This window comes from Natator depressus, chromosome 4, assembly GCF_965152275.1.
Source record: "Natator depressus isolate rNatDep1 chromosome 4, rNatDep2.hap1, whole genome shotgun sequence".
Lineage (NCBI taxonomy): Eukaryota > Metazoa > Chordata > Testudines > Cheloniidae > Natator > Natator depressus.
In genome coordinates this window covers 47466208-47490307 of record NC_134237.1, presented here as the reverse complement: position 1 = coordinate 47490307, position 24100 = coordinate 47466208, and the positions used below count along the sequence as shown (strand labels likewise).

At 40.9% G+C, this 24100-nt stretch overlaps 1 pseudogene; it reads right to left on the bottom strand.

Annotated features, from left to right (window-relative positions):
- LOC141986395 (uncharacterized) overlaps positions 1 to 23742 on the bottom strand; it is a 28471-nt pseudogene extending 4729 nt beyond the window's left edge.
- Between the last annotated feature and the right edge of the window lie 358 nt (positions 23743 to 24100).

The following is a 24100-nucleotide window of genomic DNA, read 5'->3' as shown; positions in this document are numbered from 1 at the left end:
GTACTGAAAGTAAAAACTTAAACAACAGATGAGCTAATCAGAACATAGTAGGAGGTAGATACCTTCATAATGAGTTAGATACCTTCATAATCATAATTAGTAGGAGGTAGATACCTTTAGTAGAAGGTAAGATCTATCTATCTAATCACTATGTTCATTGCTGTAGTATGTGAGCACCTTCCACATAAATCAATACCAATAGTGAAGTCCCTACGGGACTCATAGAACCATAGAATCATAGAATATCAGGGTTGGAAGGGACCTCAGGAGGTCATCTAGTCCAACCCCTGCTCAAAGCAGGACCGATCCCCAATTAAATCATCCCAGCCAGGGCTTTGTCAAGCCTGACCTTAAAAACTTCTAAGGAAGGAGATTCCACCACTTCCCTAGGTAACACATTCCAGTGTTTCACCTCCATGGAGTTTTTGGCACTTCTCCCTTTTGGGGATTAATTTTTGCTTGAGTACGAGTTTGTTTTGTTTTTTGGAAGGTATCTTCTCCTCTTACTGAAAATCACATATATAGCTGCACTTGAGGGGTATTTTGTGGCTGGTGGAGCTCATATTGAAACCCTTGGTAGCAGGTGACACAATGAAGGACGCTTGGCTGTGGAACTGCTTGACACAAAAGATCAAAATGAACCCAGACCCAGACATTTACAGAGCGAGATGCAAAATCTTCTTTTTCACAAAGGTCTTTTTCCCAGTAACAAAGACTAAAGAACTATCCAGTATATTATGTGTATATTCTTCACATATGAGGTCATATGTCTGTTTTTTAACCAGAAAACAAAAAATTGGCTATTCATATTGTAGGGTGGTGAATTTAGATTTAGCGTTCACCAGTATTTTAATTTCCAGTAAATGTATATAGGGTTCAGTCTTGCAATCTCCTTACTTCACACAAGCAGTCCCATTGACCTGAAACTAAAGACTGCTTGTGTGGGGGAAGGGTTGCAGACTGGGTATCTCCAAGATATACAGCAGCAGCAAATGTATTCAATATCAAAATGTTTGGTTTTGAAAATTACTTAACAGCACTGTGCAATCACAGTGTAAATGTTAGAAGCTGAATTCATGAAAAGAGAGAGACAAGACTGCCTTTAATTCCCTCTTGCTATACTTCCATTGTAAAATAAGTCTACAACTAATCCGTACTATGAGGCTTAAAAGTAGTTATCTCCACCCACGTACTATTTCTTTGATTGCATTTGTTCACACCCTTCTCAAAAGTTGTTTGCATTTGATTTATGTAAATCCTAAATTGTTGGCTTCTTTCAAATTACCTACTTTGGAAATTGTATTATTAAGTGTTACTTGTGTTTAAAAATATGTATATATATTTTCAGTATTTAGTTGGAATAAAACTTTACACTAAAATTGTTTTTTTCTTACTCTACAACAATGTATATGTATAGGCCAGGAATTAAGACTTTATGTTCTATTATATTGACATTTAATAAGTATGCTATTAAACAGTCCATGGTTGGTAGAAGGACTTTGGTTTCACAATCAGCAAGGTGTAATTCAGAGCAGCCATCCAGCTGTTCTAGCCTATTCTGGGAACATAACAAGTTCTTATAATCTCACTTGTAGAGAGTCACAAATAATTCCTTTCCCACCAGCTCTAACTAATGTATGCTGGTCATAGCTGAGGATTCAGGCTATGAGTCCCATTATTCCCATCTTGGTCGGGTATTGGGGACTATCAATTATCTCATGCTGTAGCAGTTTATTCCTTCAGGTCTGCAGTTTCCTATTTGAATTCCTGGTGTGGTGGGCATTATAAATGGTCACATTTTGGTGGGCAGAGTAGATGATATAATGGCTCCTTCTGGCCTAAACTAAAGCTATGATTACGTGTTTCTCCCTCAAATCTGAAAATACCCAAACAACAGGACCATCAAATGCTAATATCTTCTACATCCAAATAGCCTATTTGCCCATCCTTAACATTCACTACATACTACAACCCTTCATGTATTCTAAATGGAAATTCTTACTAACCATACCATAAATAAATAAAATAAAGGATAGAGTGCTATGCACTTACAGTTAGTAAATAAGTTAGTAAAGTAATTATGAGACAATTTGGGGCTAGATCCTCAGCTATTGTAACTCTATTTAACTCAAGAGAGCCAAACCATACCAGCTGTGAACCTGGCCCCTAGTTTCTTCTTAAAATGATAAAAATCAACAGGAGATAATATATTTAATATGTAATAATGATATACTAATTACTATGGAAATAACACCATTTGATAACATGGTGATTTATAAAGCAGGATATAAATGGGAAAACAATTTTGTGAAAATATTGGAAATGGTTTCCAATTTTCAGGGTTTGAACAGAATATTTTTCATAACAATATTTCTGATTATAACTTTATCCTAGAATTTATTAAAGACGAGTGTCTCTTTTTTTAGATTGGTCAAATCCTTTCTTGCATATCCCACAGTGCAGATCTGCACCTGAGGCACTATTGCATCACAAAGGCCAGAGAAACCCCCGTTGTTGTAATGGGCCAACACCAGGTAGGCCAGTGGCTGGTGGCCAATGCACTATACCCATACTCACTGCTCCCCAATCAGGCTGCATGATTGGTTAGAGTCTGGTTCTAGATCAGGGATTGGCCTGTTCTACTACTTAGAGGATCACTCCAGCTGCAGATAAAGAATTGTCCCTAAGTTATGAAAGCATATGATATTGACTTAAGTTTTTTAAGCCGAGATATAAAATAAGTAGTATCATACCATTTACATTAAAATGGTTTGCACTTCTCCTTTGGTAACATTTTACTTCAAGGTTCTGCTACACTATATTTTTTAAGCATTTCTTTATGGCTTATTAGTGCTTATTTATGGCTTTCTGTATTCATGGCTTATTAATAAATATTAGCTACTAAAAGAAAAGGAGTACTTGTGGCACCTTAGAGACTAACCAATTTATTAGAGCATAAGCTTTCGTGAGCTACAGCTCACTTCATCGGATGCATACTGTGGAAAATACAGAAGATGTTTGTTTTTATACCCACAAATCATGAAAAAATGGGTGTTTATCACTACAAAGGGTTTTCTCTCCCCCCACCCCACTCTCCTGCTGGTAATAGCTTATGTAAAGTGATCACTCTCCTTACAGTGTGTATGATAATCAAGGTGGGCCATTTCCAGCACAAATCCAGGTTTTCTCCCCCCCCCCCAAACCCCCCCCACACCCGCCCCCCCAAACAAACCCACTCTACTAAGACCATCATTAAGCACATTATGATGATTCATAATGCTCATACATTTCTTGAGTGCCAAAGACCAGCAATACTCTGTCCTAAAAGTTATCAAAGTTTGTCAACACTGTAATGGACATTGTTCAGATAGTACATTTTTAAAGGCCTGGTTTTTGCAAGGTCTGACAAATTGCTTAAGTTATTAAGGAGGGAGGCAGTGGTGAATGAAGGGCTTGGGAGGCTACAAACTCCCCACACTTACCAAAAGCTCAGTGTTCAGATTGTATATGGGTAAGCATTTAAGGGAAATGTTTGTTTGTTTTCTTTATAACCTTGAGCAGTGTTTAATATAGACTTTTTTTGAGGCCCTAGATACTGCTGTTTAAAATTGTCCTGTTTCAAAGTTGGTAGAAAGCAAAATTAAAATAAATATCTTTACTTGGGATTCAAATGATAAGAAGTAAATGTCCTCATTACACACATTATATAAATTGTCTTTATACATTTGCAGAACTCACTAAACTCTGTCCATATTAATGATATCATTATTACCATAGTAATAATGCAAGTCATCATTATTACCATGCAACTAATGCAAGTCAAAGTGGAAAGACAAGAAGAAGACCCACACCCCGCCCCCATGATAAAACTGAACAAAATGTGTAGCATAAACAAAATCTGTGATGGGGTGAGGATCTATAAAAAAAAAATATTGCAGTCTGCCATGTGTAAGTAATCCCATAATCTGAAAATATGAACTCATAATAATTGACATTGTATAGCATTCCATGCCATCACCTACTGTGTCTCACTCATTCCCACCCTCTCTTTCTCATATAAAGTTTTAAATCATTACTTCTCTCAGCAACTACAACATGCCCACCCTGATCTGGTTCCAAACTCTACTTACTCATACAGCAAGATTTGGGGTGCCAGTGAGGATAGGGCTGTAAAATAGTAAGATACAATTTTCACTTGAATTCTTGAAAGCCCACATCTGAAAATGTGTTAGAATCACTTAATCCCATTAACGTCAAGTAGCCAAAATTTGGAAAATTGTTTTGGGAATATCATTATTACCGTCTTCTTTGAAACAAATTCAAAATAAATATAAAACCAAAATATTAAAATTATCACAAAATCTATTTGAAGAAAACCTTCCACCTTGATCTAGCTGGTATGTATAGCTGTAGAACCATGTTGTGATGGTTATACAGTATGTTGCCTATTAGGTCATGTCAGTTAAGACTGCATCATGCTGAGGAAGAGCAGAACTCTGAAATTTCTTAAAGAGCCCAGTGCTACATATATTGCATATTCTGTATTCCCTTTGGAATCAATGAGAGCTCAGGATGTGTAGAGAATACAGGATCATGTGTAGAGTACCCTAAACTCCTGTTGACTTCAATGGGAACTGAGGGTGCTCAGCATTTCATAGGATCAGGCCCCAATTCCCATTATTTTTTGATTTTATACAAACGTATCATATCAACTAGTGAGTGGGAGCTCTTTAAATATGCCCTGACCATTTCTCTAGATCCTAGAATGAGCATCACCTCTGACTGTGTAGTCCATTGCCATGTCACCTCTTAACCTCCTGCTAACTTTGTTGTTTAATATTGTTGTTTAGTTCCAGATATTGCTGATGTGTTTCAATGTATTATCTTTAAAGCAACTTGTAAAACTGCAGTTCCTTAATGTAATGCCCCATTGAACATCCCACTTAAAATGGGACATGTGATCTTTAGGCCAAATATATTATGGACTCAAAGCCTATAATTATTCCCCTTTGCAAAGCCCTTGGTACCACAGTGTTAGAAGAAAAAATTCAGAAGTTCTTGAAGAAGTGCTGTGTTTTATTTTACAGTCCAGTGAACAAACAGTAGATTGATACATAACTCAGGTGGAATTGTGAAATCAGATGGGACTGTGATGGGGTATACAAATCCTACACCACTAAGGAAGGGATGAAGCATCTGCTCTGGGCCCAGGCAGCCCCATCCCACAACATCTGCAAACCATACATGGTTTGGAGGAGGAACTAAAAAGGGGAGCAGGCCAGTTCAGTAAGGTAGCAGACTGTGGAGGTGAGGTGATCTAGTTTTTGAATTCCCAGGAAGGAGCTCCTGCAGCCTGAGGCCTGATGCCTGACTAGTGTGGCCAAAACCCAAAGGGAAGAGACTTGGGATTTGTTGAAGATCGGAGACTGTCTTCGATTTCCTCTTATTTGATGTCTTTACTTTACCCATGGGAAAAGAGAGGACAGTAGGAAGGGATCAAGGGAGGAACAGGATAGCACTTTAGTAGTGGAGGATGTAGCTGACAACACAGGGCCCTGGATTGGAACCCCATTAAGAGGGTGGGCCTGGGTTCCCCTACCAGCCCCTAAAGGGTGCCAAAGGCAGATGCAGACCCATGATATGGGGAATCTAGGGGAGAGAAGGGCTTGAAGGACGAGACCCTGACATCTCAACCCGAGGGGAGACCCAGAGACCTTCTCCTAACCCAGAGGGCTACCCTGTTGTTTTACTCTTTATATACGCCAAAAGGAGGGGGATATGAAACATGTGACCTGGCTGGAGGGCTGAGTCACGGAAGGGCCAGATCATCACAGGATTAGAGTGTCTCTCAACAGGGGTGCCAGGAGAGAAAAGGACCTGCCATACTCTGCCTGACCACTGGGACCACAGCAACAAGCAGCCTTCCAGCTACAACAGCTGCAACTCATAAAATAACTGGCTGCACAGTAATAGAGGCAATAGCAGCCCCTTGTCCACAGATGTTGATGCCCACACAGTGGTCGGGGACTGCAACAAATCCTGCCAGAGGAACACCAAGCTCATATTTGGTCCCCATGATCCCAGTGAAACTCACAAAGATGGGACCAGAGGACAATGCTGAGGTTTTTCTAATTACATCTGAGTGAGGGGCAAAAGCTGCACAGTGTCCTCCCTCACACTGGGCCATTTTGCTGGCCCCATATGTGATAGGACCAAGTCAGGCTGCATACAGAGGACTTGACCCAGTGGCCTCACAGGATTATTCCCAAGTCCAGGTTGCCATTTGGGATTATTTTGATATTACGGATGAAATTTGCCATTGTTGCTTTCAAAAAGAAAAGTATCCATCCGGGGTCTGGCCCCTGGTGGTGGCCCAGAAGCTAAGGGACCACTGTAAGTGCTGGCTGCAGCCCAAGACACAGTCTGGGGCACAGGTGGAGGAGCTAGTTTCAGTAGAACAATTCACCCAGATACTGCCTACCGGGGGGACAAGACTGGGTATTGAAACATCAGCCTGAGACTCTAGTAGAAGCTGTACACTTTATGGGAAATTTCATGACTTTGGACTGACCTCCTTGAATGCCAAGGAGTATTTATATCAGGGCTAGGGGATCAGCCTGCCCCAAAATAAGGACAAACCAGTGAAATCAGCCTTCCTGAAGCCCCAACCCCGACTCAAGTCTCTCAGCCACCAGGAGTTGCAGTGAGATCACGGGACTCTGGCCTGTCCTGGGCAAAAGGCCCAAAGAGTGTTCAAGTCCAAATACACAGGCCCTCAAAGCAACAGGAGCACCTTTGCCAGGACTGCCCCTTCATGACAATCCCGGATGGCTGAGACCCAAGCCAGGAAATTGGGCCCAGGCAAACTGATAGTTCCTATAGAGGTTAACAGGGTGGCTAGCTGATTTGGGGTGTAGCCAGACGTTGTAAGAGACCAATTAGTGGGACCCAGGTATACTCACCAGTAGACCATTGTTCTCCAGTGTGTACGTGGGGATGTATGATCCTACCCCACCAGAGAAATTAATTGAAAAGCTTGATTTTTCTCAATGTATCACATATACAGATAATCCTGTGCTAACTAAATCACTTTTCTAGGCCACATTTGAAAAGGTGCTGAATGTGAGTTTATAAAAGGAAGGCAAATATTTCTTTTTTAGAAAATTTTAAATCTCCAATATCCAAAATATTTCACATATCATCTCTCCCTTATTTCAGCTTGCAGGTTATAAAATGGCATTCTCTAAAAGGGGACCATTCAACAGTGGCAGGGGGAAGACTTTTTTTTCTGAATATGCAGTAGAATTTGTATTTATTTATTTTTTCCTTACCAGTACATAATCTGCAATTTGTAAAGAAGGTCAGAAAGCTTCAGAATATTTTAAAATTGTGTCATGTTGCTTTGTTTTGTTTTGTCTTGTCTCTAGAACAAGTCGTGATGTAGTCTATTCAATGGACCAGATTCTCTGTAAAATGGGGACAAGGGACTATCCAGGAGCCATTATCTTGGAGCTACTGTAACCTGTACAGCTGGCAATGGTTCCCAAGAGACTGTCACATAAGGATAGCCAAAGTATCATTCCCTCCTCTGACATCCCCTACTGCAGGGAACATAGGGAGGAAAATATAGTAACTGTCTATGACTAACTGGACACCTGCTGAGGACTTTGACAAGTCAGGAGAATCCGAAGCATGGGGAACATGGAGACTCTTTGCTCTCTTTTAGGTCTTCATTTGTGGCAGCATGTAGAGAACAGACACTACATGCCTGGCTAACATGGGTACAAATAGCACTCTGAATGGTAAGTCACTGCTCAAGCAACTAGAATAGAGACATTCCAGAACCCTATACCCTACATGACTCTTTACATGTGCAAGTAGTGCCTTCCACGACTATGCTGCTATTTTAAATTGTGTACTGTCCCCACTGCTGGAATCTTTCCCCACCATAGTGAAAGACTGTAGCAATGAGGAAAGGCTCTGGCAGAGATTTTCCCTGCTGCCTCCCCACTGCTAGAGCCTTTCACTGCCTCATGTAGCTATATACTGGATTGTGGACTCAGCATGCCGTTCACTACAGTGTGTAGCTACCCATACCCTACATGCCACCACTGTATGATGTCATCTGAGCAACACAAATTGAGTGAAGGGAGGCGGAGGATCTATCCCTCTGTTTTTATTCAGGCAGCCTTCCACTGGACTTATTCAATTAATAGCAATTTGGCCACACAACAGCAATGTTATTTGTTATCTTTAATTTTAACTTTAAATAATCTACTAAAATATCAGTATAATTTTTGAGTGCTTATACAGCAATTTTACAGTCATAATAGACAGTTGAATCAACATTCCCCACAATTTTAAAAGAACACGTTGATAAAATAGAGGGTGTATATTTGTGGTTTTGTTTGTTTTTAATCTTTCTTTCTTTAATTACAAATGTCTGTGTTACTAAAATGATTGTTAGGTCCTCAACAGCCATATGAAATATGATAAAGAGATTAAAGCTAGTGGGAGCAAAGGAAAATACAAACCTACCTTTAAAACTGTAAATCCTCAAAATTCTGTAATTGTGTATTTATTTATACAAAATATTGCTTGTAATAGCTCTAGATTTTAAAATACCATTCCTTTACCCCCCCCCCCCAATTAATGTAAGGAAGGGAAATACAGCCATAAAAATACAGTTTATTAAATTACCATTACAAATCTTAATGACAGGAACAAAAGCTCATCTAGACACTCAAGCTACAGTGCCTAAGGATTATGATATATGTGGTTTGTACTTCCTACTTTTCTCAGACTGGGTGTTGGATGGTTTAGGGGATTGATAATTGACTATAGTGTCTCTCATCCCTAGGTTATGAATTTGACTCTGATCCAGGATATTAGGCTCAGATCCATGAACAATCTTAGATGTTGCAATGCTGAGCATTGCAGTGCCTAACGTTTAGGCACCTAGAAAATCTCAGGAATAACACTGCAGTTCACAAAACCCGAGTTAGGTGCCTAGGCTTCCTATATAATGAATAGGGAGAGATAAGTGCCTTAGCTTGCAATCCACAAAGCCAGCACACTAGGCAAGGAGCCACTTAAAATACCCACTAGGAGATTCCAATCAGAGCGGTATATGCTAAGCCCTGCCCTCTCAGAGAGATAGTCAGCTGCGTCCAGACTGCAGGGAGGTGCCTCGTTATGCTTGTGATCCATTAAAAAGGGGAAGATAGACATTCAGCTGCCTAAGTCACTTGCGGGGCCTGAAACAAAATGATGGAGGAGGAGGAGGAGGACCTCCCTTGTAATCTTTAGCCTAGAGGTTAGGGTACTCACACAAGATGTGGGAGACACCAATTCAAATCTCCCCTCCTCCTGTGGGAGGAGAAGGGATTTGAATGGCAACCAACCACTTCTCAGGTCCCAAAGACCAGTTAGACTATCTTCCCCTGGCTTGTGAACTGCTCTGGCATTTAAGCATTTAGATGGCTGCTATGGGGCTGCAGTAGGAATGCTCAGAGGCAGAAACATAGACACCTAGGGAACTGCAAAATAAAAACAAAATTAGGTGGCTATAGGATTCGGCAGCAACTAAGAGGGGTATTTCTGGGCTCTAGGTGTGAAAAGTGGCACTTAGGCATCTAAGCCCTCTTGTGAATCTGGATTCTTGTCATTATTTAATGTTGTGGTGGTGTTTTTGTTTGTTTGTGTATATATTTTGCAAGCTTTAATCAATGTATCAGACTGTTCCTGTTACTTGCTATTTACAGGTTCTATGCATGCAATATCATGTTGTTGCCTATTAATAATAAATAGGTTCCAGACAAAGAGGAATTACCTTTCCGGCATGGCTTTTGAAGCAATTGATATTTGTTTCCCAATTAGGAATGGGCAATTAGTTAACCTGCAAAGTTAAAGATGTTTTACCTTAGGCTGTACATGCTGAAAACTAAATTAACTTGCCAGTATATACATTCAGCCTTTATTCAAATATGCAGTTGTGCTGATTTCCTACACCTAGCAGCAAGTGATTAGTCTACATAACTTCAATTACACATCATAGGTGGGTATTTGAGGATTAAATTGCTTGTTTGGTGGCCAGTTCTCCTAATGTTAGTTTAAAAGTAAAAATTGTAAGACATCTATTTTTTTTTACTAGTTCATTCAAAAAGCAAGCTTGAAAAATGTGTATTGCAATTTTTATTAGGTGAGGGCAAAGCACTTTTTAAATACAGGTTTTTGATGTATGGCCTAAAGCAGGCCTCAGCAAAAAGATACCAAATCTTGAAATTTATTATTGTCAATAGTCTGCATGACCTTTACTTTAACCGCATCTTGGCTGTCAGTAATAATCCAAGGCTGCACTTTCAATGATAGAATGAGAGATTTTGCATATTGAGTCTCCAGGTCTCCTTGAAAATGTTCAGAAATCACAGTCATTTATTCCTATTGTCAGGGCAAGGTCCATTATGAAAGCCCATTCATCTTTACTTGAAGATGAAGAGTGAAGAAACTCCATTTTTTGCTTTGAAGCAACGACTAACTACTGTAGTTTTCTCCAATAAATCAACAAGCTGGCTTCTAGCTCCAGGATCTGAAATCTTTCCTCATTCAGGGCACCTGTTCTCTAATGGTTCGCTTCACCTTTGTGATGTACAATTTTGGTGGTAGATAAAACAGCACTTTAACATAGAGCTGTGGATTTTACATTCTAACCTTTCTTCATTTGTGGTTTGTTTTACCTGACAGGTTAGAGTGCTTGAGAGTTCAGAAAGAGTCTAGCCAGGACAGGCCTTTCAAGGGGGATAATGGTAAATAATAGCAATGCACTGGGCATTTCTCTTTCAAGCTTGCATTTTGAAAGCCAAGTATAGCTTAAGCTGCATAAGATAAGATGACATATATAGTTGTGTAGTAAAATATATCTAGATGGTTCCTCGTACAACATACATAAAAGTTAATTATTTGAACATTAGGTATGCCCTAGAAGACTGTAGTGCATTTCTAAAGAGCAGGGAAGAGAAATAATCCCACATATGTGTTTTGAAAAATATCTTCTGCACATGAATCTCTTTTCTTGCAACACTACCTGTTGCTCATATATCTTTGTCACCATCCAGGTCCTGTCCCTGAACTCCATGGGGAGACCTCCACAGACATGAGAATATGTTCATGGTAGGGTTGCCACCTATCCAGGTTTTCCCAGGTTTTGAGGTAGCTGTCTTGGGAAATTCTGTAAGGGTTCTCAGTACACACTGCCAGCTGCCCAGTTTTATGGGATCAGAGATCATCCTGAATATCCAAATTTTTTGTGTCTCAGAGGTGGCATGGCCAGGGAAGGATGTTTATCCTCCTTCATTAAGAGCCAGTAGTGATTCTGCTGTAGGTGAATACAGTCTAAGTCCTTGATCCTGCATGGGCAGGCAGCTGTGCTCATGTGAAGCTCCACTGGAATCCATGGCTTCTCTATGGTTGCAACAATCTGAAATTTGTAAATTGCAAGATGGGGGCCTAATATAGAAGGAGTAAAGAGTCTTTATCGTTCAGTGTTGTGGAACCTCTCTTGTGAAAAATTCCAATGGTAGCAGCAGCCAGGGAAAGCCTTAACAACATGGCTCTATTAGAGCCAGGTTTCCAGGGACCAGAAACGGCAGGGCATCCAGAAACCTCGACATAGATGCAGAGCTCTGATTTTTTTGCCCACAAGGCATAGAGATGGTTGATAAATTGGTGACAGTGGTTGACCATCCATTCACCTCAGTGAGATGTGAGCTTCATATCCTAATTTGCACCATTTACATTGTTTTCCTTTTCTTTCTTGAAATGACATTTTATGCAAGAAAGTACAAATGCAATATTGATGTTGCACAGTTTAAAAATCAGGAATGCAAAATAATAATACCTAGACCTTAGATAACACTTTTTATCAGTGTTCCTCCAGAAGTATTGATATTGGACGTGTTGCATATACCATATTTTTGTACATGCATTCTATGATATAAACAATGAAGGATCAAGCCAGTAAGTCCTCACCCAAATGAGTTGTTCTTTCTCATGTACAATCACAGATATATAGGGCCAAAAGGAACCTCAAGAGGTCATCTAATCCAGCCCCCAGCATTGAAGCAGGACCAAGGATACTCAAACCATCCCTTACAGGAGTTTGTCTAACATGTTTTCAATGATGGGTGTCAAGGGGAGGGGGGAGGGATAGCTCAGTGGTTTGAGCATTGGCCTGCAAAACCCAGCGTTGTGAGCTCAATCCTTGAGGGGGCCATTTAGGGATCTGGGGCAAAAATTGGGGATTGGTCCTGCTTTGAGCAGGGAGTTGGACTAGATGATCTCCTGAGGTCCCTTCCAACCCTGATATTCTATGATTCAAGCTGTCCTGTAGTGATTCAAGAATATGAGTATCAACCTGATACCAATGTGATATATGCCATCATGTGCCAGCAATGCCCCTCTGTCATGTACATTGGTCAAACTAGACAGTCTCTATGTAAAAGAATAAATGGACACAAATCAGACGTCAATAATTATAACATTCAAAAACCAGTTGGAGAACACTTCAATCTCTTTGGTCACTCAATTACAGACATAAAAGTTGCAATTCTTCAACAAAAAAACTTCAAAAACAGACTCCAACGAGAGACTGCTGAATTGGAATTAATTTGCAAACTGGATACAATTAACTTAGGCTTGAATAGAGACTGGGAGTGGATGGGTCATAACACAAAGTAAACTATTTCCCCATGTTTATTCCCCCCCTCCACCCCCCCCACTGTTCCTCAGACAGTCTTGTCAACTGCTGGAAATGGCCCACCTTGATTATCACTACAAAAGGTTCCCCCCGCCCCCCAGCTCTCCTGCTGGTAATAGCTCACCTTAAATGATCAGTCTCGTTACAGTGTGTGTGGTAACACCCATTGTTTCATGTTCTCTATGTATATAAATCTCCCCACTGTATTTTACACTGACTGCATCCAATGAAGTGAGCTGTAGCTTACGAAAGCTCATGCTCAAAATAAATTTGTTCGTCTCTACGGTGCCACAAGTACTCCTTTTCTTTTTGCGAATACAGACTAACAAGGCTGCTACTCTGAAACCTTATGGTGGACTGTTAAGAACCAGGAAACAAACATCAAACTGGCTGTGAGTTCTATACTTGGATTTCACCAACCAATTATCAAGTGTAAACACCTCAGGCACTGCTAAAGGATGTTGTGAAGACCAAGACAATAACACGGTTCAAAAAAGAGCTAGATAAGTTCCTTGAGCATAGGTCCATCAATGACTATTAGCCAGGATGGACATGGATGCATCCCCATACTCTGAAATGTCCCTACCCTCTGTTTTCCAGAAGCTGGGAATTGGTGACACAAGATGGATCACTTTATGATTGTCTGTTCTGTTCATTCCCTCTGAAGCACCCAGCATTGGCCATGTGAGAAGGCAGGATTCTGGGCTAGATGGACCATTGATCTGACGCAGTACAGCCATTCTTATGTATGTTCTTATATTCTTAGGGGTATGGAATGGTTTCTGTATGAGGAGAGATTAATGAGACTGGGACTTTTCAGCTTGGAAAAGAGTCGACTAAATGGGGGATATGCTAAAGGTCTATAAAATCATGACTGGTGTGGAGGAAGTAAATAAGGAAGTGTTATTTACTCCTTCACATAACACAAGAACCAGCAGTCACTTAATTAAATTAATAGGCAGCGGGTTTAAAACAAACTTAAGAGAGTACTTCTTCACACACAACACAGTCAACTTGTGGAACTCATTGCCAAGGGATGTTGTGAAGTCCAAAAGTGTAACTGGGTTAAAAAAAATTAGATAAATCCATGGAGAATAGGTCCATCAATGGCTAATAGCCAGGATGGGCATGGATGGTGTCCCAGCTTCTGTTTGCCAGAAGCTGGGAATGAGCAACAGGGAATGGATCACTTGATGATTACCTGTTCTGTTCATTCCCTGTGAGGCACCTGACATTGGCCACTGTTGGAAGACAGGATACTGGGCTAAATGGACCTTTGGTCGACACAGTGTGGCCATTTTTATGAACATCCTAAACATGGAGTCACAGATAGTCCCCTTGGGTACTCTGTTGTAACCTAGGCAAGCATACCTTTGTGATAGATGTTCCCTTACACCATAAATCATCTCAGTATTCAGGTTACTTTCAGTCCCAAAGGACCAGTCATTTACTCCATGTCAATGGCCCCTTGGATCTCACAACACAGGCAATCCTATAATAGACTATATACCAAAAAGGAATAGGAAAAAAGACAGTGATTTATAAGGTTAAAGCAGGCAAACATACACGCATAAATGGGTTATAAGAAGTTTCAAAAGGTTATAATAAGCAAGCTCTATTCCCAGCTTTTGGGTTAACACAGACTAAGCAGCTGGGAATCCCTTGCTCAAGTCTTGCCCCCAGAATCTCAGGAAGCAATGACTACACAGTTCTTCCTTCTTAGGGGTTTTATTCTCTTCCCTCCTTTTTGCTTTTAGCTGCAAATTCTGCTGATGGGAGGAATTCACTTGTAAGGTTCATTTTCATGGGGAGGAGGGAGTAAAATCAATGTTTTGTCTTCTTTAATGTCCCACTGTTTGTCTGGTGTCAACGGACTTTCTTGGTTGGGCAGGACACTTATCATTCATGTCTTACAAACAACACTCCTGTTAATAAACCCCAGAATAATATTAGCCTTTTTCACAACTGCATCATATTATTGGCTCATATTCAATTTGTGATCCCCTAAAACTCCTAGATTTTCTTCAACAGTACTCTTGCCTAGCCAGCCATTCCTTGTTTTGTATTTGTGTATTTTATTTTTCCTTCCTATGTGTCACATTTTATAGTTGTCTCTATGGAACTTCATCTTGTTGATTTCAGACTAATTCTCTAACTTGCCAAGGTTATTTTGAATTTCAATCCTGTACTCTGAAGTACTAGCAACTTGTGTCAGCTTGAAGTCACCCAGAGTTTTTATAAGGATACTGTCCACTTCATTATCCAAGTCATTTAATGAAAATATTGAATAGTACTGGACCCAGGACAGATCCCTGTGAGATCAGACTACATACATCTGTCTAATTTGACAGCAAATGATTGATAACTATACTTTGTGAATGGTGTTTCAACCAGTTATGCACCCACTTTATAGTAATTTAATCTAGATCACATTTCCATAGTTTTTTTTTAACTAGAATGTCATGTGAGAATATCACATAAATAGTTCCATTCAATATGAGCCCAATCCTGCAAATCCTCACATATATGAATGATATGATTGAAATCAATGGGATTATACTCATATTAGTAAGGGTTTGACTGATTGTGACTTTATTTTTGCATTTCCTGACTTTTATTATTTTAAGTTTTCATCTTAACATTATATTAACATATGGCCATATCACATCCCTTTCCCTTCCCTCCTCCTATCCCATAAAACCCACAATGGTGGCTAAAAAGGAGACACTCCATAAAGTTCCTCCTAATGGCATTCCCCTCACATAATGTATATATATTATTTTTTGTGGGGCTAATTCCTAATGAGACAGATGCCGTGAAGTGAGTAAATGCCCATAAAGGACAAATGATCCAGATCATGTTAAATAATTGAGTTCTCATACAGCCTCTTATCTGTCATCTACTTGTAACCCTTTCAAGCTTCAAAAGTTCCCAGTACCATCTCCACTCTATTTCCTACTGCTAACCCTTCAAAACTTTCTTCTTAGCACCCTATTTCACACCAGTACTGTGATTCTTTAGTTTAGCAATTAATCTCTGATCAGATGTAGAACCTTGTCAAATGCTTTTCAAAACTGTAAGATTACAACAGCCAATGAATTCCCCTTATCTACCATGGCAGTAATATCTTCAAAGAACTTCATCAAATTATTTAAGCATGTCCTCCCTTTCCTGAATCCATGCTTGTTGCTTTTAATCAAACATTGAAATTGCAGGTGGTTGCTTAACACATCATTTTAAGGGCCCCATTCTACTCTCAGTAAAATCAATGGCAAAGTTCTTTTGAACAGGAGTGGACCTTTCAAGCTTTTGTGTGTTTGTTTTTTCTTCCCAGACCTCCCTTGCTTCATAGTTTGTTTTTGACCCTTAAAAGATCCCCCCATCACAAAGAATATGTTTACTGCTTTGAAAAACTCAAAGATCTCTTCCTAATCTATTGAACTTTAAAAAATTTAAGTGAAAGGTTCCCTGCCTTTTTTGCTCACTTCCTTTAAAATTCATGGATGCATGTCACTGAGACTTGCTGTTTTGTTAGCTTTCTGTGCATCACTTTTTATAACCAATTTTGTTTTTATCTGTAGCTGTCTACCTTCTCCTCTGACATCCTAGATAAGTTGTCACCAGCTTGGGTAGATACCTATGCTCTTCTTTATAAAGATAGATGCAAATCAAAAGAATATAATTACTCTGCTCTTTACTTATTTGAAACTTTTCTCATATCATGTACCACCTCCCCTGCTGCTCATGATCCCACCTCATTCTCTGGCAAACACAACCATTACTTATAAGGGAAAGTAAAATAAGGAAAGTTTTATGTATTTTAGATGTCTTTTAAGGCAATTTAATAATGAGCAATGTGGAGGAGTAACCAGCACCATGATACTGCCAGCAAATACTCTGCAATCAGTGATCAACAGATTGCAGTTTGGAAACTTCTGTCCTAAATTAAGGTCTCTGCTGTCTTAATTTAAAATCTCTGCTATCATTATAAAGTGGCATAATTATTTATTTTTGCATTCTCTCTATTGATTATTTCACTGGTGAAAAAAGTTGATTTTGTATTATATCTTTAAGAATATACTTTTAAAATGAATGTAGTGCTTTGAAAGTGACAGATTGATAACAATGGAAAGATAAATTCTATTTAAACATAAAAAGGATGCAGGAGTTGTAGAGACCTGCCACTGTGCATCAGCTTGCATCTGGAAACATATGGCTACATTTTGATATGCTATATACAAGTGCTCAAGGTGAAAAATGTTTATAACTTACGCAGGGCAGATATCAGACACAGTACCCATGTGCTTTTTCTCTTTATTCAGAAGTTCATTTTCCATGAAGGTTTGAAGACCCATCACAGTCATGAGGCAATAAATTTACATTGTAACTGATAATTCCTGTACCCATATGTATACAATGTAATATGTGTACACACACAGGGTCCACCAAATTATCCCTTATATGTGGTAAAAGTGCATAATGCCATGGACTGCATATATTCTAACATTCAGGCCATACAGATAAGGAAGAAAGCATGATGAGGAAGAAAGGTTTGTTATGCTCTCAGCCACATCACACATGCTGAACTCACAAAAATGATCTCTTTGAATTCTTCCAGCTCTAGCCTGGAATAAGTTCCATATAACCCATCAGTAAAGGGAAATAAGAGTACTGAGGACCAATACAGTAGGCAGAGTTTTCCAGGAAAGGACATGTATCACAGGTGATGTGAGATTTCATGCTTCCATGGTAGGTTTGGGCCCACATTGTGAACTGTACAGGTATGTGTGGTGTTATATGACATGGAACAAAATTACACTATGGGCATAAGGTTTACATTATATTTTATAGGTGTTTGTAATAACATAACAAGTGAGATAGTAAAAAACCACTATACTATTACTGGTCTTAATTAGTACAACTGAACTGAGGAATTGGATTGTCTGGAACCTTAGGGTTTTCTATTTGTCCAGTAGTTTAAGTGATATTTCCTCAAGGCTGAATCTGAATGTGAAATTATTCTGCCCCTTACACGGTGATCACTGCCTCAAAAAAGGTGTTTTCTATTTATAAATATGATTCAAAGTTGTTTCAGCAAATAGTACAGCCTGTCCAGTTGGCCACTGATGGCCTTGTGTTGCTTGACAGAATGACTTTATGCCCTTCTGTAATGAAAATAAATATTCAACAGATGCAGTGTGTGACGTTGCACTCCATATGATTTTATGAAAATGTGCTAATGAGTATGAATATAATGTAACTGGAATATGCTTCATGCAAAAGGTCTCTTGTAAGGTATCATTACTCACTTTCAGAAGTGAGCTGTAGCTCACGAAAGCTCATGCTCAAATATATTTGTTAGTCTCTAAGGTGCCACAAGTACTCCTTTTCTTTTTGTTCTATCTGTTATTACTTGGAACCACTGAAACCCTACTTTTTATACTTAATAAAATCACTTTTGCTTATTAATTAACCCAGAGTAAGTAATTAATACCTGGGGGAGGAAACGGCTCTGCATATCTCTGTATCGGTGTTATAGAGGGCTGACAATTTATGAATTTACCCTGTATAAGCTTTATAAAGAGTAAAACAGATTTATTTGGGGTTTGGATCCCATTGGGAGCTGGGTGTCTGGGCGCAGGTACTAGGAATTGCCAGAATCACAGCTGCTAGCTTGTACACTTCAGACATCATTATTTCACATCAAAGACATGAGCTGATAACACCTCTTCCTGTGGGACTTTTGGGATTAAATATAAAACAACGAGTTTAGATTATTTTTCAGACTCATGCTCAGAAGCAGTTTTGAGGACCTCAGAAACAAACACATTATTTTTTTTCAGATTTTTGTGTTTGTTTAGATTTTGAAAATTTGAACATATACAAAACACAATATTATATGTAATTCATTTCTAGCAATCATTTTCCTTTTGAAGAATAGAGCTGGTCAAAATTTCAATACACATTTTTTCTGTGCTATAACCAGTTTAGAGTATGGTTGGAATTTTTTTTAAAATGTTGACAATTTTTTTTCAAAAATATTTTATGAATACTTTTTTGCATTTTTCAGCCCACTCTACCCAAGAATTCTTCCAGGTACAGATAGGACATGTAAGGAGCATGTTCTGATAGAATGCAGTCACACTAGAAGTGCTTTTCCAGCATAGTAAACCAGTATACCTATAGCAAAAAAGGACATGGCCTCAGTCTCAGGGCACATACTGCAAAAGCCAAATTGGAGGTTGGGTGAAGATGCATATACCATTAAATCATGATGCCCAGTGGGGAATTCAGCTGTGTAAATGTTCTGTGCCTGTGTACAAGGTATACAGATTGGGAACGAAACATTTATTCTAAAGGGTGTAAAAAAATGAAAAGAGTAAAAATATATGGTGCTGTTTATTTAGAAATAGTTGAAGTCCTTAAATGAACCTATCTTTTCAAATAGTTTCTCATCTCCTCAAATTCTTTAATGCAATAGTTTTGATTGTTTTTAAAAACAATGCAGGGGTGGGAATACCACCACAGCAGTCCAGAGAGCTGAAACAGAATGTAACCTGTTGTACATCCTAAGTAGCCTGAGAATTTATGTATTTTGAAAAGAGAATATGAAAAAATAATTGGTCCTTGCTGGGCCATACGCCTGCTGTCAGAGCTCCTTCCTTCCCTGCACTCCATCTCCCTCCCTTCCTCCTTTAACTTTAGAGAACATTTATACTAATCCTACCTCATTGTCAGTGCTCCTTTGTAACTCTCAGGATAGGGCTGCATCTAAGCTGCAGCAGACAGCATAAAATTTGTGACCTGAGAAAATGCATCTATAGCATATTTTCCATAGAGTTTTGAAGGTTCCATTGCATAGCCTAAGGCAATTATTTTATATTCTAATTCATAACTCCTTCCAACTGTATATGAATGCACCATATACATATAATGGGGGGTGTAGTCTGAGCCTTATGCCGAGGAATGCAACACTTAGTCACATGTGATGAGATCAGAATCTCAGCTTTCATTTAAAATAAAGGACATTTGTATCCCCCCACAGCTGTGAACAAGAGCTTGAAAACATGACAAGAGGGGTTCAACTGTTTATGGTGGTGTTTGCCTAAGCCTGAAAAGAATCTGAAAAGTGTAGACTGCCGTGTGCATCTCATAGGCCATGTCTACACTATGAAAGTACTCCGATTTTCCAGAAGTCGATTTTTGGGAACAGATTGTATAAAGTCGAGTGCACGTGTCCACACTAAGCATATTAATTCGGCGGAGTGTGTCCACAGTACCGTGGGAAGTGTCAACATTCCGAGTGGTGCACTGTGGGTAGCTATCCTACAGTTCCCGCAGTCCTTGCTACCCATTGGAATTCTGGGCTGAGCTCCCAATACCTGATGGGGCCAAAAATTTTGTCGCAGGTGGTTATGGGTAAATGTGGTCAGTCAACCCTCCCTCCCTCCATGAAAGCAACAGCAGACAATCATTTTGCGCCCTTGTCCCTGGATTGCCCGAGCAGACACTATAGCACGGCAAGCATGGAGCCCGTTCAGCTCACCGCAGCAGTTATGACCATTGTAAACACCTCACACATTTTCGTGCAGTTTATGCAGAACCAGCACCTGAAAAAACAGGCGAGGAGGCGACGGCAGCGCAGTGATGAGGAAATGAACACAGATTTCTCTAAAACCGTGTTCCCGAACAATTTGGAGATCATGGTGTTACTGGGGCAGGCTCATGCCATGGAATGCCGATTCTGGGCCCGGGAAACAAGCACAGAGTGGTGGGACCACATAGTGTTGCAGGTTTGGAATGATTCCCAGTGGCTCCGAAACTTTTGCATGCATAAGGGCATTTTCATGGAACTTTGTGACTCGCTTTCCCCTGCCCTGAAGCACAAGAATACCAAGATGAGAGCAGCCCTCACAGTTCACATGTGAGTGGCAATAGCCCTGTGAAAGCTTGCAACACCAGACAGCTACAGGTCAGTAGGGAATCAATTAGGAGTGGCCAAATCTACGGTGGGGGTTCCCGTGATGCAAGTAGCCAACACAATCATTGAGCTGCTGCTATCAAAGGTAGTGATTCAGAGAAATGTGCAGGTCATACTAGATGGCTTTGCTGCAATGGGATTCCCTAACTGTGGTGGGGCTATAGACGGAACGCATATCCCTTGGAACCGGACCACCAAGGCAACCAGTACATAAACAGCAAGGGGTACTTTTCAAAGGTGCTGCAAGCACTGGTGGATCACAAGGGACATTTCACCAACATCAACGTGGGATGGCCGGGAAAGATTCATGACGTTCACGTCTTCAGGAACTCTGGTCTGTTTAAATGGCTGCAGGAAGGGAGTTACTTCCCAGACCAGAAAATAACTGTTGGGGATGTTGAAATGCCAATAGTTATCCTTGGGGACTCAGCCTACCTCTTAATGCCCTGGCTCATGAAGCCGTACACAGGCACCCTGGACAGTAGTAAGGAGCTGTTCAACTGTAGTCTGAGCAAGTGCAGAATGGTGGTAGAGTGTGCATCTGGATGTTTAAAGGGTCACTGGCACAGTTTACTGACTCGCTCAGACCTCAGCGAAACCAATATTCCCATTGTTATTACTGCTTGCTGTGCGCTCCACAATCTCTGTGAGAGTAAGGGGGAGACGTTTATGGCGGGGTGGGAGGATGAGGCAAATTGCCTGGCCGCTGAATACGCGCAGCCAGACACCATGACGGTTAGAAGAACACAGCAGGAAGTGCTGCGCATCAGAAAAGCTTTGAAAACCAGTTTCATGACTGGCCAGGGTACTGTGTGACACTTCTGTTTGTTTCTCTTTGATGAAAACCCACCCCCCGGTTGCCTCTAAATTTCCTGTAAGTCACCTGCCCTCCCGCCTTCGATCACAGCTTGCTTGCAAAGGAAATAAAGTCACTATCATTTAAAAACCATGTATTCTTTATTAATTGATTATAAAAATAGGGTGATAACTCACAAGGTAGCACAGTTGGGGTGTAGGAGGAGGGGAGGAGGGAAGGAAAAGGCCACTTTAAAACTTCTTGAATGACAGCCTTCTGTTGCTTGGACTGTACACTGGGGAGGAGTGGTTGGGTGCCCGGAGCCTCCCATCCCACGTTCTTGGGTGTCTGGGTGAGGAGGCTATGGAACTTGGAGAGGAGGGAGGGTGGTTAAATAGGGGCTGCAGTGGCAGTCTGTGATCCTGCTGCCGTTCATGAACCTCCACCAGATGCTGGAGCGTGTCCGTTTGATCCCGTAGCAGCCCTAGTGTTCCCTCATGCCTCCTCTGATCTTCCTGCCACCACCTCTCCTCACGTTCATCTGCCAGTTTCCTGTACTCTACTATTATGTCCCTCCACACATTCTGCTGAGCTCTGTCAGTGCCGGACGACTGCATGAGCTCAGAGAACATTTCATCACGCGTGCGTTTTTTTCGGTGCCTTATCTGAGATAGCCTTTGGGATGGAGGAGGGATGCTTGAAACATTTGCAGCTGCTGGAGGAAAAAAGGGAGTGAAGTATTTAAAAAGATACATTTTACAGAACAATGGCTATACTCTTTCATGGTGAACAACACTATTCACATTACATAGCACATGTGATTTTGGTATAAGGTCGCATTTTGCATCTTATATTGAGTGCCTGCGACTTTGGTGTGAGAAATCACACACACAGTGCCTGGCAATAGAATTCGGCTTGCAGGAGGCCATGGTAAGCCATAGTCTTTTGGCTTCTGCAACCTTCATAAAAGCAGCCCCCTCCTCTCCCATACCAAGCAAAGCACGTTGAGTTGGCCATTTAGTGCTGCGGTTTTCCTGTTAATGTGCAGCAGCAGAAACCAAACTGACCCCCCCCATCCAATTCTCTGGGATGATTGCTTTACCCTCACCTCACCACATGGCTGGTATCAGGGAAGATCCGTGCTAGCCAAACACGAACAACTCAGCGCCAATGCCCCCCACCCTCCTACCGTGTGGCTAACTGCAGGGAGGATTTATTTTCAGCCACAGGCAAACAGCCCAGTAGGAACGGTCACCTCTGAATGTCCCCTTAATTAAATTACTCTATTTCAACCAGGTTACCATGAACGATATCACTCTCCTGAGGATAAGACAGAGAGATAAAGAACGGATGTTGCTTGAATGCCAGCAAACACCGGGACCATACGCTGCCAGGCTTTGTCATGCAATGATACCTGATTACTTGCTACTAGCATGGCGTGGCAAAGTTTCCTACCATGGAGGACGGAATAAGGCTGCTCTCCCCAGAAACCTTCTGCAAAGGCTTTTAGAGTACCTCCAGGAGAGCTTCAGGGAAATGTCCCTGGAGGATTTCTGCTCCAACCCCAGACACGTTAACAGATTTTTCAAGTAGCTGTACTGGCCACGAATGCATCCCAAGTCCTCAGGGCTACTTAAGAATTAAAAAACGCTTGCTTTTATAATATGTATTATATTTTAAAAGATACACTCACCAGAGGTCCCTTCTCCGGCTTTGTTGGGTTGGGAGGGTATTTCACTCAGGGTGATGAAAAGATCCTGGCTGTCGGGAAGAACAGTGTGTTGTGTGCTTTCCTCAAGCTAGTCCTCCTCATCTTCCCCATCCACAAAATCCTCAGGCATGGAGGAGAGTACCCCATCATCGGAATCCACGGACAGGGGTGGGGTAGTGGTGGCGGCTCCCCCTAGAATTGCATGCAGCTCAGCATAGAAGCGGCATGTCTGGGGCTCTGTTCCGGAGCATCCGTTTGATTCTTTGGTTTCTGGTACGCTTGTCTGAGCTCCTTAAGTTTCACGTGGCACTGTGTTGCGTCCCTGATGTAGCCTCTGTCCCTCATGGCCTCGGAGATTTTTTGAAAAGTTTTGGCATTTTGGAACGTCGTTGTGATAGTATGGATTCCTCTCCCCATACAGCGATCAGATCCAGTACCTCCCGTTCGGTTCATGCTGGAGCTCTTTTTTGATTCTGGGACTGCATGGTCACCTGTGCTGATGAGCTCACCTGGCCAAACAGGAAATGAGATTCAAAAGTTTCTGGGGCTTTTCCTGTACACCTGGCCAGTGCATCTGAGTTCAGAGTGCTGTCCAGAGTGGTCACAATGGTGCTCTGTGGGATAGCTCTCGGAGGCCAATACCTTCGAATTGCATCCACACTAACCCTAATTTGAAACGGCGATGTCGATTTCAGCATTAATCCCCTCATTAGGGAGGAGTACAGAAATTGGTTTTAAGAGCTCTTTATGTTGAAAAAAATGGCTTGGTTGAGTGGACGGGTGCAGAGTTAATTTGATTTAATGCTGCTAAATCTGACATAAACTCGTAGTGTAGACCAGGCCATAGAGTGTTAACAT